The following is a 19,795-nucleotide window of genomic DNA, read 5'->3' as shown; positions in this document are numbered from 1 at the left end:
GGCTTGTCTTAAAAGAACAAATCTTGTTCTAAAGAACTAGGGTTGTAAGAGAGGGAGAGACGAAGTGGATAAGACTTATCTGGAATGAATGACCACCCTCATGTGCCGTCCCCTATTTATAGCAATAGGACAGGTGCTAGAGGATCTAGATATACCTATTCCCACATTCCACAAATCACCATATTAGAAATTAAGAGACTTATATGAGAAGGACTCTTAATTTTCAGATATGATGATTCAGCCTTCTCTCGCATCCACTTGCAAAAAAAGATGTATTCAACACCCTTCCACAAATCAGATTAAATCTAATTTTACCACATGGATAGCCCTTTGAAGGAGGCTTCCTATGACATAAATTTCAAGGTGTGAATATATCCCAACTAGAAGAAATATTGGCATGAAGTCACAACTCCTTGAGCTTTTTTGTTCTACATGCGCACGCTGATGGGCATATTAGGCATCCTTCTCACCTCCAGATAAATCTAGAAAAATTCTAGATAATGTTTCATTTAATGATGTAATAAATAAGGAATATTATCTAATAAAAATGTTCCATTCAAAAAACATTTAAATGGTAGAAGGACTCTGCGATGCGAACAGATGCATCCATGCTTTCTCGCGTGCGTGCCTCACATCCAAAAGAGTTTCACACCAATTTAAAAGGCTATTTCATACTTTAAAATAAGTTCTAAGGAGGTTAAGAGTTTGATTTCTATGTTCTATAGGTGAGAGACCCAAAGCAAAAAGACTCTAGTCTTTCTGTATGCTAAAAAATAAAGTGGGCGTGTGCCCTACTCCAATTTAGTGCCAAGAGTCCTTAACCACTTGGACTCTTAGTTTTAGAATGTGGATAAAAGCTTTAAGACCCCTATTTTGGTTTGCCTTTAAGTATCTTAATCTAACCGAAATGCTCACCAAATTGGGTTAGCAAATTAGCAAGGACAGAGACCAAATTGATCTCCCATGGAGCTAGAGTTTCCACACATGCTAGCATGCTTACCGAAAAACTGATTAGATCCAAAATTCCAATCAATCTTATCAAAAAGATCCTTATCCAATTTTTTTATGTGTGTAACTCATTGGGTTCCACATCTAGCTAGTAGTAGGTCTGGATGCAAGTTGACCTAATTTGATTAGATTCTTTCTAATCGTTTAAGGTCAACAATGAGCTAACCCAAGTTCAACAATTAGAACTCTTTCTAATTGGTGATCGAGTTAAACTCTTTAATTCGATCAAATCTATAAATTAAGATTGACATCTAGCAACATATCATGACTATCCATAAGATATATAATTTAATAAAAATATCAAATATATCCTTCAGTGGTAAGTTACCATGCAATTCAATCGTTCGATCATCTTTGCATCCCAAATATGTTCATGAGTATGGAATTATATCAAACTCAAATGCATATTCATATTGATTCTCTAACAACCAATGATGACTTTAATGATGAAACATTAGAAATTCTTTTTAATCTTCATCCTACTTTTGGATAAAAGATTTTTTTGAGTCATCTAGTGAAGAGAATTCACAGGATGCAATCTCTTCTTACTAGGAGTGATCAATTTCTTGTTGACCGACTTACAATCTTTGTACACATTCCACCATATCTAGAATATCCCATACATATCTTAATGTCATACTTGAGTATGAACTAAAATATAGATTCATATGCATAAGATTCCATGGTGATCTCAAGTCTAAGGATCACTTGCACAACTCTCACTTAGAGAACCATCTTTTGACATGCAACGCTTCCATACGATGTTCTCCGTCATCGAGTCAATTTAGTGGACTCATTTCCAAATAAGCACCTACATCTTTGTATTAGTATCCCCACACAAATGGCTAGTGAGATCAGCCACCCTCTCTATCGAGCATATATAGGATGTGTCAGTCTTTTCGAAATATTGATCTCTGACTCAATGCTCCTACAATCAGAAATGTTTAAGATTAGAATTTTAGATTTTAGATCTCATAGGTATGACCCATTCATGTCTCCAAAATTATTGTCCTAATCTTTGGGATTCATCATAATCTTAAATATAGTAATATGCAGCTAAAATAATGAATCAAATGCCTCATTTCATTATCAAAAAAAAGAATATTATTACATGAATTGAAAATTTACAAAGAAAAGTTTCATCACATCACACGTGTGATTGGCTTATAGGGCACTCTTCTTTCAATCTTTCACTTGCACTAAAGCCAATTATCTTTGTATTTCAATCCCATACAATCAAGATGGCGATCAAATAGCTACTGTGGTATAATATTGGTGAATGGGTCTGCTATATTATTCTTAGTGTCTACTCGTTCAAGGACAACATCTTATCTCCCTACAATTTCTTGAACAAGGTGGAAGCGTTTGAGAATGTTCTTGGATCTTTGATGAGACCTAGGTTCTTTAGCTTGAATAATGACCCCAGTGTTATCACAATAGAGTGGCACCGGTCCATCAATCTCAAGAGCGACCTCTAATTCCATGATGAACTTCTTCATCCAGACAGCTTTCTTAGCGGCTTCACTAGCAGCGATGTACTCTGTCTCAGTGGTTGAGTCAGCTATTATCGACTGCTTAGAACTCTTCCAACTCACTACTCCACCATTTAGGATAAACATATATCTTGAAATCAACTTGCTATCATCAAGATCAGATGGAAAACTAGAATCTGTATATCCCGTTAGTTTCAACTCTAATCCTCCTCCAAATATTAAGAAAATATCTTTAGTCCTCCTTAGGTACTTAAGAATATTTTTTACAGCTTTTCAATGATCCTCCCATGGATCAGCCTAAAATCTATTAGCTATGCCTAAATCATAAGCTACATCAGGCCTGGTACATGGCATAGCATATATTATTGATCCCACAGCTGAAGCATAAAGGATTTCACTTATTCATTTTCTCTCCTCTAGTGTCTTTGGACAAATTTTCTTGGAGAGATGTATACCATGACTTATAGGTAGGTAACCTCTTTTACTTGCCTCCATGTTGAACCTTTTCAACATGAGATCTATGTACCGAGATTGGGCCAAGCCTAGAATCCTCTTAGATCTATCTCTATAGATTTTTATACCCAGTATATAGGATGCTTCATCCAAATCTTTCATAAAAAACTTATTCGATAGCCAAGTCATGATCGATTGCATCATTGAGATATCATTTTCAATGAGCAATATGTCATCGACATACAGAATCAAAAAGACAATAGCACTCTCATTTATCTTCTTATACACACATAGTTCATCCTCATTTTTGACAAAGCCAAACTCTTTGACTGTCATATCAAATTGAATGTTATAACTTCTCAAAGCTTGCTTCAATCCATAGATGAATTTCTTTAGCTTGCATGCTTGATTTATCCTCCTACTTAAGATAAATCTCTCTGACTGAGTCATATAGACCTCTTTCTCAAGATTATCATTGAGGAAAGTAGTCTTGACATTCATCTGTCAGATTTTATAGTCATAGGATACAGCTATAGCAAGCAAAATCTGAATGGATTTGAGCATAGCCATTGGTGAGAAGATTTCATCATAGTCAATTTTTTGTCTTTGTCTGAATCCTTCGTCACCAACCTAGCTTTGTAGGTTTTCACTTGATCATCTGCTCCGATCTTCTTCTTGAAGATCCACTTGCACCCTATTGGGGTCATATCCCCAGGGGCATCAATCAAGATCTACACTTGGTTGGTGTATATGGAGTCCATTTCAGATTTCATGACTTTCAGCCATCTGTCTAAGTCTCTACTCATGATAGCTTTCGAATAGATCAGTGGATCATCATCCTGAATGATGTTGATCAAATTATCATTCTCAATGACAAAATCATATCTTAGAGGTGCTTGACGTACTCTATCTGACCTTCAAAGAGGTGGTGTGTATAGTGGATGTACATCATCCTTGGATACTTCTAGTTGAGGATCTCCTTGTGGTCCAACCATAGGTATTTCTGGATTGGTTTGCAGGTCTTGAACTTCATTAAGTTTAATATTCCTTCCACTATCTCTTTCTTGGATGAATTCATTTTTTAAAAAGTAACAAATACTTTTTGTATAATAGGATAGCAGAAGTAGTATCCATTAGTTTTCTTAAGATACCCTAAAAATATGTATTTGTCTGATCTAGCACTAAGCTTATATCCAAAGATATTTTTGACATAAACAGTGTTGATGCAGAATTTTGCCGATACCGGAGAAGCTAGAGTCGAGGGGATCACAACTGCCGTCGGGACCTGCAAGAAAAGTCTAAACCAGAGTTGGGGGTGCTCCGACAAGACCGTCCGACGCTTAAGTCAGTACTCTGCTTCAACAGAAATGGAGCACTCGAATGAGATTTTAGCAAAGTTTAGAGATAGTGCTCAGAGCTTAGAGGAGAACGTATCTGGGGGGTCCCTTTTATAGACAAGAGAGTGCAACCGATTGACAGTGACGTCTGTAACTGCTTGGTAGTGGGCCGTTCGGGGCCACGTGGAGTTTGTTATAGAGAGTGGAGTGGTGTCCGTTATCGCGACTTACCGGAGAGTTTGGGTCGGACGGCTGAAGCTCGATTGGGACATCTGGTGGAGCAGCATAGCTCTATCTCAGCAATCTAAGAGAAGCTCGAATGTTTTTGAGATTGCTGATGGGTTAACTGTTGTTGGGTGCCTTAGGCGTTGATGCTGCAGATGGAAGTCATCTGCTGTAGAAGCTCGGATGAAAACTTTCTGTTGGAGAAATCCGACTAGAGTCCGATTGCTAGAGAAGTCCGTCTAAAATTTGTCTGATGTAGAAGCTTGTCTGAAGATTGTCCGCTAGAGAGGTCTGGTTGCATGAGGAATCTAACAGAAGGTCGACCGATAGCAGAATTCGAAAGGTGCTATAGAAGGTTGATCGATAGAAGAGTCTGGAAGGTGTTGTGGAAGTTCGTCTACTGAAGGAGTCTGGAGGACACTGTGGAAGGTCGACCGCTAGAGGGGTCCGGAGAGAATTTATCCGTTGGAGGGGTCTGGTTGGCACTGTTGAAGTCCGATTGGCGTTGTTAAAGGTTGATGGCTGGAGAGGTACCGAAGACACCAGAGACAGTCGGTCACTATAGAAATCCAGCTACTGGAGCCCATCCGTTGTAGAAGTTTATCTGGAATCCATCCGCTGTAGAAGTTTGGACGGAGTCTGATTCTTATAGAAGTTTGGAAGGAGGCTGGTTACTGTAGAGGCTCGGATGGAGACCAATTGCCGTGGAAGCCCAGATGGAGACCGCTTATTGTAGAAGCTCGGATGGAGATCGGTTGCCATGGAAGCCCGGATGGAGATCGCTTGTTGTAGAAGCTCGGCTGAAGTCTGCTTGCAATAGAAGTTCGGATGAAATTTGCTTACTATAGAAGCTCGGATGAAATTCGGAAGGCGGTCGACCACTGTAGAAACTTGGATGGAGTCTGGTTACTGTAGAAGTCCTGCTGCTGGAGAAGTCCGGACATTGACGAAGTTTGAAAGAAGCTCGGAGTAAAGTCGATGATGATGGGAGGAAATCTGAAAGAGATTCGGAGAGTAGTCGATCACTGTAGAAAATCGACTGATAGTGAAGTCTAGAGAGCATTTGGTGCAGTCCAATAGATGACTGAAGGAGCTCATTATTGGAGAAGTCTGGAGGGTACGATAGGAGTTCGTCCGTCGGAGAAATCTGGAGGACACTATGCAAGGTCGACTGCTAGAGGAGTCCGGATGGTACTGTAGAAGCTCGGACGGTCGGGGGAGTTCAGAAAAATGCTGCACAAGGTCGGAAGCTGGAAGAGTCCTGAGAGGGTTGGCCTCTTACGAACTTCAGCTGGGATTATTTTATACCCAACACTAGTCCCCCTACTTTCGAGTTCAGGTTTCAAATGAAGAAAGTACAGAGAAATTTTCACAGCCAAAGTTGCCCCCTTGATTTTCGTACTTGATTATTTCTAGATATTTTGGCGTTTGGCGCATCGATGCTGGAGTCTTTTCAAATCGAGGTGACCCAAAAAGATTTTTTCAAAATTTTTACTAGATCATCACCCCAGGTATGGTGCAATAATGATTCTGTCAGTCGTCAGCCGTCTGCCACGATGAGTGGGACACACGGCGGTTGTAGGCCGGCCAAAGGAGATCTGCAATCATTATTGCATCAGACCCTAAGGTCTATTTAAACCCATCCCCCTCCTTCAGGGGTTTCACCTTGTCTGAGATTTTTCTTTGATCCCCCTTCTTCCCTGAGAGCTTCGTCCTCCTCTGGCGTCCCTCTCGGTCTTAGGTGCCCTTCAGGTCGACCTCCATCGCCTTCACTGCCCTCCTGCACCTCTCGGACCAGTCTAGATTAGTTTCGGAACCCTTCTTTTTCTTACTGCTCTTCTATTTTTCCTCCTCTGCATTCTGCCCGTTCAGTTTCTCCGTGAGTGCCTTGTTGCCTATTTTTCTCAATTTTTTTGAGATTTTCATTTGATTCAAAATATCCTCCAACACTTCCTCCTCTAGCGGTTCTAGAAGTTCGTCAGCTCTAGCCCTCCAAAATCTTAGTACTGTATATGAACCCGTACGTAGGATCGAACCTCATCCAGTCTTTGTACCAGACACCATTCCCAGCTCTTTGACCTCAGACAAACTCTCGCTGATTAGGATTCAGTACGGGGTTCCTCCGGAGTATGAGCTTGAGCTTCCCGAGCCAACTGACCGGGCTAGCGCTCCTCCCCCTGGCCACTTTTGTTTATACCAGGAAGCCTTCCGCATCGGGCTTTGACTTCCACTCCCACCTTTTGTTGTTGCTCCTTTTTGCTTTTTAAACATTTCTCTAGTTTCTGTAGCGCCGAACTCCTTTAGGATTCTGATAGGATTTCTTTTCCTCTGTCATTTAGCTGAAGTCCAGCCAACTCTTCCCTTGTTTAGAAACTTTTATACCTTTAAGCGTCACCCTTCAGTAAAAGACTGGTGGTACTTCTCCCCCCAGTTCGGTAGAGAGTGGTTGCTGAAAGGTGCCCCCTCTTCTATCCACAATTGGAAGGAAAGGTACTTCTATGTCTGATGCCCGACCCTTATGCTGGGGTTGCCCTCCTGGGGTTCCCTGAGTGACTCCGTCCGTCGGGCTTCTAGCCCAGGAAAGGATGATCTTGAAGCCTCCAATAAACTTAAGACTTATCCAGCTCCTCTCCTCCCTGACCTTCTGAAGGAGCAATTTTTATTCAATGTCGGCCTGAGCCCTCTCAACCCTATCGGTATTTTTTCTTTCTCAAGTCATTCGCTACTTCCTCTTTCTCTTATTCTGTTTTTAAGCTGTGCCGATCTTTTTTCATTGCAGATATGGATGCAGATGTAGCTCAGATACTAGCAAAGGGTCTCAAGGACCACAAGAGGAAAGGCACCGCAACTTCTAGGTCGGTGAAGAAGGTGAGGGTAGAGGAGACAAGCTTGGCCGTGCTTGCCCAGGCGGCCATTATCGTTGATGCCCCTTTCGATGTTGAGCCAGCAGTCCCCTGAGCTTCTTCAAGAAGCCCTCCGACCGAGGTTTCCGCTCTAGAGTCTCATCCCGAGGAGGCACCGGGGGCTGAAAGGAAGAGAAAGAAGAAGATGGTGGCCCGCAAGATCAGTAGCAGCAAGGCTGCCATCGAAGGGTCCAACGGCTCCGAAAAGGATCCGGGGGAGAATCCCTTCAACAACAGGGATTTAATAAAAAGATTGGTCGACGGGTGCATTTTGCCTGAGATCGTCCACAGGATCGTCCATGCCGATCCTAAACAACGGGTTTGGGACTCTTTGGGGTCCTTTCGTGAGGTAGGCCGATTTATTTTTTTCTTCCTTTTGCTTCTTCACTTAGTTCATTCTTTATCTTTCATATTGACTTCCTGGCCGCTCTTGCAGATTGGACACCAACTCATCACCAACATCGAGGCAATGAAAAATGCAAAGAAGAAAGCAGCCCAGGCAGAGGAAGGTCGCTTGGCTGAGGCTGCCCGTCTTCAGGAGAAGGTTACCGAAGTCACGAGTCTCCAAGAGGCACTCCAGAAGGAAGAACAAACTTCGACGGATCTGAAGGCTGCTTTGGAGGAAAGAAGGAAGGCAGAGGCCGAGGTCTCCAAGCTGAAGGAGCAGATCCCAACCCTAGTCTCGGAGGCAAGGAACCAAGCAGTGGAGGAGTTCAAGACCTCCTCCGAGATGAGGGATCTGAATATCAAGTTCGGTCAGGCTGCCTTTATCAAAGGCTTCAAGCTTTGCCAGGAGAGGGTGATCGGAAAGTTTTTTGAACTCGACCTCAGCTTCCTGGATGAAGCATCCGACAATGAAGCCGGACCTTCCGAAGTTGCTGCCAATCTCCCTACAGTCGGGACCTCTTCAACTGCCACAACTGTCATGATTGACCTTTTAAGGGCGCCGAGCTCCTCCACTTCTGCTCCAGAGGTTCAAGACCTCTAATTTTATACTTTTCCTTTGTTACAACTTTTTTTTTCTCTTTCTCTTGTACTTAGAAATTATTCAATCAATGAAATCGGATTTCTCTTTATAGAGAGCTCCTTTTTCTCCTTCTACTTCTTTTTTTCTTTTTTTTTTTTGCAATGATTTGCATTGTGACGCTCTTGTTTCCTGACAACAGTGCCCTGTCGAAGCTCTTCCCCTATCGTAGGGGATTCTTTTGAAGTCTATGATCCAAGATCTGAGAAGGGAAGTTCGTCATCTAACGAAGAAATCAAAGAAGATGGACGACAAACTTCATAAGCTGAGGAAGAACCATTCGGAAGCCACCGTAGATGTTACTCACCTTGGGAACCTCCACAAAAAGAACTTCATGGACTATAGCCAGAAGAAGGCCAACTTCGAGAAGGAGCTTGAGGAACTCCAAAAATGCACCAGCGATCGAACTTGGACTCAGGCCTCCAAGATCAGCTCCCTCGAGGTCGAGTTGGCGGCCGCACGGGAGAAGATCGGGATTGGTCGAAGAAATTCTCCGACCTCCAGAAGTAGCTACAGGACGTCGAGATGAATTACAACATATACTGAGTCGGCTGGTGCGGGCAAATAGACAAGTACAGAAGGAGGCTTAAGATGATGACCGACGAGGTTGCTCGCCTTCAGAAGCAGTTGTCTGAAAGAGCCCAGGCTATTTCGGTTCAAGGCTCCAACGAGCTCCGATCCTTGAGGGGGACCATGGAAGAACTGTCTGTAGCCCTTGGAAAGGAGAAGGCCGAACTGCAGCAGCTGAAAATTCAGCAGGCCTATAAACAGCAGGCGATCAAGGATGCAGAAGCGGAGTCCGAAGTTCTGAGGAAGAGGCTTCGAGAATCGGAGGGCGAAAGCCAGCGATTTCATCAAATGTATCAGGAGATGCGGTTAAGAAAGAAGAAACTAGAAGAAGAAGTTGAGAACTTAAAGCAATCCCTGATAATGGCTGGAACCAAGAGTCCGAAGTCAGAAGAAGTCGAGCTTCCTTAGAGCTTCTTTTACCTTTTGTTCCATGTATTCTTTTCTTTTCTTGTTATTTTTTTTTTTGGGCCTTCAAAGGATTTTGTGATGCTCTCTTTACTAATGAAATGAAAAGGAATTTTCTCATTACCTTGTTTATTCTTGCTCTGAGTTGTTGTTTACCGAGTTTCTCTTGTCTTTTGTCTTATTCGATGTTGACGTTGTTTGAAGGTTCCTGATCATCGTCGCATTGATTCACCCCTTTTATTCATGATCGAAGGTCTTTTCGAGGCCATTCGAATTTGACGCTTTCTCCAGGTGTTCGAGCTTGGGCCCGAACTTCTCGTTACTTTGAGGAAGTCTATTTTCTCTTGCTAGTGTTGGGTTCCCCCTTAGAGACTGAGAATTTTTGATAAGAGTTTTCTTCCTCGTTGAGATGAGGTCCCTTGTGTCTTAGATGTAGTTTATTTTTCCCTTATCTCTGATGTAGCTCGTCGCTTTTCCTTTTTCTATCCCCCCTTTTTTTTATGTTTGGGAGAGGATTTTTCCTCTACTCCTAACGGGGTTGTAGGGGTGTAGAGTAGCCATTGAGAAGGATTTTCTCCTCATCCGCTGCCTGATCTTGAAAAAGTTTCCAGATCTAACCCTGAAACCCTAGATTTGGTTCCTTTAATTGGTATCAGAGCTCAAGTTATTTGTTCCATGATTATTTATACATGCTTAGATTATTTCTTAGATTAGATTTAATTTATAATCTGATTATTAAATTTAAAATTAAAATTTTAGATCAATCACGAACTGTAAGGTTGTCCTGCTGTAAGGTTTACCCCTTACAGTGCAAAGGTTGTCCTAGTTCGTGTAGACTATCTTTAATCATAAATTTGTTAGATATGATCTAGATTAAATTTATGATTTATTAGATTTAAAAGGTATTTAAATCTGAAATAAAATCTTTTTGTTAATAATTTTTATGCAAAAAAAATGTTTAAAGTTGAAATTGTTTCAATTACATGAACCTGTTTAGATTAGATCTAAAGTAGTTTCATATTTATTTCATTTGCATCTTGATTATGAATCAAATATGCAATATGGTTGGTAGAACTATATTGTAAAATTATTTTATAAATATAAAAATTATTTTCGAAAAGCCGAACCCAATCCTCAGCGCAAAACTTAATTAAGAATTAAGAAGTTGTTTGATTAGGTTCTAGGATTGTGAATTGAAGAACCTAAGACACAAACCATAACACATTGGGTTAACGGGTTAGTGAGAATTAGATCCATTAATTGGGTTAGACCTATGGTTAGATTAAAGATGGACTTAATTACAGAATTGACTAAATCTAATTAATTATTGTCTTAGATTAGGTCAAGGATTTCTCTAGATCAATTACAATAGTTGTAGTTGGTCAAGTCTATGTCTTTAACGAGAACCAAATGGACTTGATTCTTGGCTAAGCAGTCTAACACGAACTGTTAGGTTGATCTAATTGAAACTAATTAAACTAGTTGGTGTCTAAGGTAAACCAAATTGGTGGTTTTTAATTGGGAGCCCGCTTACCTGGCGATTTTTGATGGTGTCTAAGGCAAGCTTTGGCCGACCCTCCTACTGATCGAACTTACCTGGCCTCTTGGTGAAATTATGCTTTGATCGGATCACTTGACTATTCGAGCTAACTCATGTCAGCTAGGTAAATCAGTGTGACTGATTTAGGTGCTCCTAGACCAGTCCTTTTAATGGTCTCCCTTAAGCTGACTTGGTGAAGCCAGTGGGAGGATCATAATAACTTGGTTCATCTGACCTCATCCTCTAAATCATTTAAATCCTATAAAATTATTAGGTCTTTAAAATGATAAAGTTATGGAGATAACTGAGTCATAGCCTCTCATTAAGGTGTTTGATAATGAGCCATTTAACTCAATAATCATTGCAGACCCAAAGGCCTGGTGCTTGTTGACTAATGGAATTATCACTCATCATATGATGACTTAGAAGTGTCTCTCTAATGGTAGTTAGGTGAGCCAACCAAAGTTGGGCTTAATCATTCATTGGTTAGATGCACCAAGTATGGTCATGTTAATGGTTGGACCTAACTGGATCCTTACAGTGGAGGCCAAAGCCTACTGATTAGGTTTCTGGAGCAAAATTAAAATTACTAAAAATTATTTAGAGAAATAATTGGTTATGAACCTACCCTTAGATGTACATGGGTTGGCCAACCAAAGTTGGGCTTGTGTGCAATCTAAGTGAATTCTAGTACCCACTAAGAAATTAGGGTAATTTCTCGAATTGGAGGTAGAGGCTACCAATTTGAATAAAATAATGGAAGAAACCTATTGATTAAAGTCCAAATCTTTAGGTTTAATGAATCAATTACTAATTAGGTTATGATTTTTTTTTTGTGCAGATATGGCCACTTCTCTATCGCTTTGATCTTTGTTGCATAATGATAAGTTGGTGAGACCCAACTTCGATATTTGGTATCGAAAGTTGAAGATAGTCCTAGAGCATGAACGGATCCTATATGTGATAATAGATCCTGCACCTGAGGAGCTAGCGGCCAATGCACGTGGAACAGTCAGAGACACTCACCAAAAGTGGCTCAGTGATCAGACCACGGTGCGCTGTATCATGCAGGCTGCCATGAGCGATAAGTTCAATCGCAGATTCGAGATGGCTCAGCCAAAGGACATGCTTCAAGTGTTGGAGGATGGCTTTGGCACACCCGATGATGTGGAGAGGCACAAGACTAGTTGTGCCATCTCCAATGCCAAAATACAGGATGGTGCCTCTGTCACTGATCATGTATTGTACATGATCGAGCTGATGGAATGATTGAGCAAGCTCGGCTTTCCCTTGCATTAGCAGCTTGAGAAAGATGCAATACTAAATTCGCTGCCCAAGTCTTATCTCCCATTCCTCACTCATTATAGAATGACAAAGCCTGAAGTAAACTACCATGGGTTACTAGGATTGCTTCAGAACTTTGAGAAGGATCACCAACTCCACAAGGAGTCGGTGAACTTAGTGGGAGGTTCGTCTTCTGATTCTCGACTCTTTGAGAAAGGGGAGAAGAACAAGAAGAAGAAAGTGAAGAAGGTGCAATTTCAGGCTGGGACATCAGTGCAGGGCCAGACCAGAAAATCAAGCTCGATAAGAGTCTATTCTACTGGCAAGCACCCTAGATTAGATAGTGTGTCAGATATCTACTTATGGCACTTTAGGCTAGGTCATATAAACAAGAACAGAATAAACATGTTGACTCAAGAGGAAATCTTCGAAGTCAATGATTGTGAATCACTTTCAACCTATGAGTCATGTCTTCTTGGTAAAATGATCAAGTCACCTTTTACTGAAAAAGGTGAGAGAGCTATTGAGCTCTTGGGCCTAGTACATACTGATGTATGTGAGCCCATGAGCACAAGTGCTAGAGGTGGATATTTCTACTTCATAACTTTCACGGATGATCTATCCAGATATGGATATGTCTATCTGATGAAACATAAGTCAGATTCATTTAAAATGTTTAAATGATTCTGAAGTGAAGTAGAAAAACAAACTGGGAAGAGCATTAAAACTCTTCGATCTGATCGAGGAGGGGAATATCTTTCTAGTGAGTTTCTCACATATCTAGGAGAGAATGAGATTCTCTCCCAATGGACTCCTCTAGGAACACCACAGCATAATAGTGTGTCTGAAAGGAGAAATTAGACTCTGTTACACATTGTCCGATCCATGATGGGTTTTGCCAGCTTGCCGATATCCTTCTGGGGATATGCACTCGAATCGACCTGTTATCTATTAAATAGGATTTCAAGTAAGTCTGTAATTAAGACTCCATATGAGATATGGATAGGGCGTAAGCCAGCACTTTCACACCTTAGGGTCTGGGGGTGCCCAGCCTATGTCAAATGATTAGTCACAGACAAACTTGGACCTAGGTCTGACAAATGCACATTCATCAGGTACCCTAAAGAGGTCAAAGGATATTTTTTCTACCATGCTGATGAACAAAAGGTGTTCATCAACCTTAAGGCAATCTTTTTAGAAAAAGAGTTCCTTGGTGAAGGAACTGTTGCCTCTAAGGTTGAACTTGATGAAGTTTAACAAGTAGAAGGACCGACACCAATAGCTGAACTTGAATCGAATTTGATTAGATCAGATTCGAAGCCTAATGTACTTGCACCATTAAGGCGATCTGATAGAGTATCGCGTCAGCCAGACAGATACTATGGTTTTTTAATCCGAGATGGTGATCCTATCAAACTCGATGAGAACGATGAGGATCCGATCACCTATATGGATGCAATGCAGAGATCTGATTCTGAGAAATGGCTTGAAGCCATGAAATCCGAAATGAAATGGAGTCCATAAAGGTCAATGATGTATGAACATTGGTTGATCCACCTGAAGGGGTTAAATCCATTGGGTTTAAATGGGTGTTCAAAAGTAAAAGGGGTACAGACGAAAAGGTGGAGACCTATAAAGCCTATTTGGTTGCCAAGGAGTATCGTCAACATTATGGTATTGACTATGACGAGATATTTTTTTCTGTGGCAATGCTTAAATTTATTTGGATAATGCTTGCAATAGCTGCCCATCTAGATTATGAGATCTGACAAATGGATGTAAAGACAGCTTTCCAGAATGGAGAGCTGACTGAAGAGGTGTATATGATACAACCTGAGGGGTTTACATCCATAGATGAGTCCAAGGTGTGCAAGCTTCAGAGATCCATTTATGGATTGAAGCAAGCTTCTCGGACTTGGAACATGCATTTTGATAAGGTGATCAAAATGTATGGCTTCATCAAGAATGGAGAAGAGCCCTGCATCTATAAATGTGCAAATGGTCCAGTTGTGATATTCTTTATTTTGTACGTAGATGATATTCTCTTAGTCGGGAATGACATCTCCGCACTACAGGGAATAAAAATTTGATTGTCATCATAGTTCTCCATGAAGGACTTGGGTGAAGCATCCTACATCCTAGGGATGAAGATCTATAGCGATAGATCTAAAAAGATGTTTGGGTTATCCCAGTCCATGTACATAGATACTGTGCTGAAGAGGTTCAGCATGGAGAATTCCAAGATGGGCTATCTATCGATAGGCCATGAAAATTTTCTCTCTAAGAATGATTGTCCGACAACTTCTGAAGAGAGAGAGCATATGAGTAGAGTCCCATATGCTTCGACCGTGGGATCTATCATGTACTCCATGATATGTACAAGATCAGATGTGGTATACTCACTAGGAGTAGTGAGTAGATACTAATCTGATCCTGGAAAAAACCACTGAAAAGTGGTTAAAGCCATCCTTAAGTATTTGAGAAATACTAAGGACCAATGATTGATTTATGGTGAGTCAGATCTGAAACTTGTGGGGTTCACGGACTCCAGCTTTCAATTTGACAATGATGACAGTAGAAGCGTGTCGGGTTATATCTTTACTCTAAATGGTGGAGCTATCTACTGGAAGAGTTTCAAGCAGCATACTATGGCAGACTCTATTTGTGAAGCAGAGTACATCGCAACATTGGATGCCGCGAAGGAAGCTGTGTGGCTGAAGAAATTCATCACCGAGCTCGGAGTAGCATCCTCCCTCGATGGTCTGGTCCTGTCCTACTGCGACAGCACTGGTGCCATAGCTCAGATGAAGGAACCCAAAGCACACCAGTGGATGAAGCACATTTTGCACTGCTTCCACCTGATCTGAGAGATCGTGGATCGAGGTGACGTCGACCTTTAAAAGATCGATGGAAAAGAGAACCTGGCCGACCCCTTCACTAAAGCACTAGCAATAAAGTAGTTCGATGACCATAAGTCGAAGATGGGTATTAGATACTGTGTCGAGTGGCTTTAAAACAAGTGGGAGTTGTTGAAAAATATATCTCAAAAGCCAATCGTTAAGCCGTTGATGGTTGAGCAATCAAGTATTGTAATTGATTTGTTAATAAATAAAATATATTTGGCATTTTCATCATAAGCTTTCATCTTCTAATGAACTCCGTTGTTATGATGAAGTCCTTAGGACTATTTAAGTTCGATAAAGAGAAGATTTATTGATTAGTCCTTAAAACTATTCACGATCAAATGATAGGCTGTTAATAAGGACGACAGCTTCTATCGAGCATAGGTCACTGTAGACCATATGGGTTGGTTGTCCTCTTAACCAAGGAGTGTGGAGACACTGGTATGGCATACAAATGAGATATAAGGGTACATCATCATTGAACGTGACCAACTCTAGAGCATTCTGCTGTCGAGAATGACTCTGATAGGATATAGGTATAAGTGTCCCTTAGACCTGAGATCACCTCAGTGACTTATAAGCAACTCACTGTGCTTTGGTACTAGACTAACTAAAATTTTAATTCAGTGACAGAAGGCTTCTGGGCATAGTCAAGTACTTGCGAAGTCAGAGTGTGATCGAGATAGGATTGACCACTCCAAGAGTTGGAGAAGAATGAGTCACTGTATTTCAATTTAGCAAAACCTTGGCCAGGGTAATCCATCAGATGGATTTGATATTTTGAAATACAATGTGGACAATCTAATTAGAGTTGACAGTTGAACTCTGAGGTGTCTTATGATCATTTTGGTCAAGGGATGAATTATATGGAAACTATATCCGCATGGATTCTAAGGATGTTGTTTTACACATTTGACCTATCCGATCGTCGGATACCATTGATAGATGGTCACTTCGATTGGTATGAAAATTTATTTCTATACTACCGACTTAGGTTCAGACCTATGAGATCACACACATTAGAGTTCATGATCCAATCAGATGGTTAATCAACAATTAAGAATCATTCTAGAGTTAAATGATCAATATGATTGACATTTAACCTAGTGCAAGTGTTGCAGGAGGATCGATTTGTAATTCGATTACTAATTGACTTAATTTGATTACGCCAATGGGCTGAGATTAAGTCTAATTGAATATTATTTAATTAGATTTAGTTTGAGCTTGATTGGATCAAGTCCAATTGGTTTATTGGATAAGCCAAGTGCAAGGAAAAAACTAGTCCTAGTTCAATTAGGACTTGGGTCAACCTAATTTCTAATTTGATTAAAAAATTAAATTAGATTTAAATCTAATTTAATCTGATTAAATTAAGTTTTTAACTAGATTAAAATCTATTTTAATTGAGTTGATCTAATTTTGATTTGAGAAACCAAATTAAAACAAGTCATAAGATAGAATCCTAGTAAGACTAGGATTCTACCTTGCGCCACATAAGCCCCCCCCACGCCCTCTCTCTTATTCCATGCCAATCCCCTCTTATTTTGTGTGACAAAATCCCTCTCCCAGGTATTTTCCACATTCAAAAGGCTTCCTCTTTTTTTTCATACATGAAAAGTGGTTGTGGATCAAATCAAAGTAGGAATAAGTTTGAATTTCAAATTCTATGAGACAGAGTTTTAGAAATCCAAAACTCTTTCCTTTTTGCATCAAATTTATCCAAATTATTTTTGAGATTTTTATGGATTTTAGGGCACATATTGTGCATCCTATGCTGGTGATCCATGCATAAAAATAAGGAGGAGGCACCCAAGAGTTGGGCGTCCCTTATCTTGCTATGTTTGGATAAGCCTTGACTAGGTATTTGACCTAGACAAGGACTCTATCATATCTCTCTCTATAAAATGAGTTTCTTTATGAAATTTTTGAAGAACACATATATTTGAGAGACCTTTGGGGTATCCAAAAATTAGAGAGAAAAACCTTTGGGTCATGGAGATATAATAGACAGGGTGTCTAGGAGAGAGTAAAGAAAAGAAGAAGAGGGTCTTCTTCTAGGGTTGTTAGTTTCATCTCTTTCCTTCCTCCATCTTGAGTTTCTTGAGAGTATCTCAGATTTGAAACTCCTTCTCCTACTTCTCATCGTTGGAAGAGTCTAAATCAAAAAGAAGAAGACACCTGATCAACCATCGAAGAAGGATCAATGCAGTACTAGCATACTGTGCTGATTTCTTGGAGCAGGATTTTTGATCGAGATTCGTGGGCTCGTGTGGATGACTCCTGGAGGCCGGACACATGTGCGGCTTGCAACATCATCCTCAAGCCCAGATCAGTAAGGTTAGAATGTCTAACTTGCAAGGTAATAGATTTGATCTATTGTTTGATACATACATTAGATGTAGTATAGAAACATGTTGATATGATCAACATATAATTCATGCTCTATATATTTTAATGATCTAGGGATTCTCTAGTTTTAGAAAATAAATTTTGATTTATTTTAGTCTTTCGCTGCCTGATCTTGAAAATATTTCAAGATCTAACCCTGAAACCCTAGATTTGGTTCCTTCAATTAGAGAATAAGTTCACTGAATAGACCTATGAGAGAACATCAGAAGGAGTCTTATTTACATGCCAACTGATGATTCTCTAGTGAAAGTTATGTAAGTGATCCTTTGACTTGAGATCACCATGGTACCTTGTGTATATGGATCCATATTTTGATTCACTTCCTAACTTGATTTTCTAATCCTTGTATGGGGTGTTTTGGATATGATGAAGTATGCATGGAGGTTGTGAGTGATCAATAAGGGATCAGTCACTCTTAATAAAGGGAGCGAACATTTTATGTGATCTCATAGGTTGGTGATTCTGGAAGTCTTTGGCCAAAGCAAGATGATAATTAGAAAAGAATTTCTAATATATCATCAACTGAATCATCATCTTCAGATTGAGATACATAAAGATACATGATTGGATTTGACATATTTTTATACCCACAACTCATCTAGAATATTATTTGACTAAAGGATTAAATTACACAGTAACTTACCATTGAAGAATATTTTGATAATTTTTTATTAAAATTTTAAATCTTTTGGGTAGTCATGACATATTATGTGATGTCAATTTTGACTTGTAGACTCGTCAGAATTAAAAAAAATTAATTCTAGAATCAATTTGGAAGAGTCCAAATTGATAGAGACTCTTCGGGTGACCAAATCTAATCAGATTAGGTTACATCGAAAGTCTTGGTCCACTACTGGCTAGATATAGAACTCAATGAATCACACACTTTAGGATTTAGTCTTTGTCTAATTTATTAGAGTTCAATGTAAATTCTATGGATTACTTTGGAAAAAATAATATCCTACAAGTCAATCGCATATGAGATGCAATAGAGTGTTTATTATAATTTATCTTCCAAACTCATATAATTGATAATTATTATTAATAAAATAAGATATTTTTGATTCATTATATGCTGCATCTTATTTATTTTAAGATTATAATGAACCCCATAGGTCTGGATAATGATTTTAGGGCCGTGATGAGATCACACCAGTGAGACCTAATTCCTTGGTAGCTCTAACCTAAAATATTTCTAGTCATTGGTATATTAAGTCGGAGATCAATGATACCGGTAAGACTGGCATGTCCTATGTACGCTCAGAAATGAGGGTGGTTAATCTCACACTACTTGTGTGGGGATACTAATACTAGGATATGGGTACTCATTAAAGAATGAGTTTACTAAATTGACCTACAAGAGAATATCAGATGAAGTCTTATTTACATGTCAACTGATAATTCTCTAGTGGAAGTTGTGTATGTGATCGTTAGATCTGAGGTCACCATGGTACCTTGTGTACATGGATCCATATTTTGGTTCACTATCTACCTTGATTCTTTGATCATTGTATGGGGTGTTCTAGATATAGTAAAGTTGTTGCTCCTAGATTGATTTTGATGATTACAAAGCAGATTGAAGGGATACAAATATTTTTATTTGAAAAAGTCTTTATGCTCTTCAGGGGCAAAATCGTAATTTTACTAAAATCCTGATTTGATAGTATCATTTCGTAGAACAAATGATTTGTAATCTATTGATAAAAATTTTATTGTTTTTGAACTTATATTTTTGAAGTTATGAATGTTTGAAGTGCATGAGTCGACTCATGAGTCAACTCATGGCACAATGAGCTGATTGGCACGCTAAAATTTCCCTTGGCACGCTAGTTTTTTGGCTTGGCACGACCTGTGAGTCGACTCATGAGTCGACCCACAAGGCATGAGTCGACTCATGAGTCGACTTCTGCTGTTTTGGGCCAAAATATCCAGAAACCTAAATCTCTGATTTTTGCAACAGAGGTCGACTCATGAGTCGACCCCTGAAGCATGAGTCGACTCATGAGTCGACCCCTGCGATGGAAATTATCCGCAACGGCTAGTTTTTTGCCCATTTTAGTTGCCTTTAATGCTCCCTTAAAATGCTCTAATGGCTCTTTTTCTGCCTAAAATATTTTTCCTTGTTTCTTAAAGCTATAAAAGGTTTCAAAAGGTGAAAAATAAAGGGGGATCCACAAATACACGAGAGATACAAGAGATCTACAATATACACAAAAGACATACGAGAGATTTTGAAAGAGA

Source organism: Elaeis guineensis, chromosome 6 (genome assembly GCF_000442705.2).
Source record: "Elaeis guineensis isolate ETL-2024a chromosome 6, EG11, whole genome shotgun sequence".
NCBI classification, from domain to species: Eukaryota; Viridiplantae; Streptophyta; class Magnoliopsida; order Arecales; family Arecaceae; genus Elaeis; species Elaeis guineensis.
Note: the sequence above shows the minus strand (reverse complement) of the source record.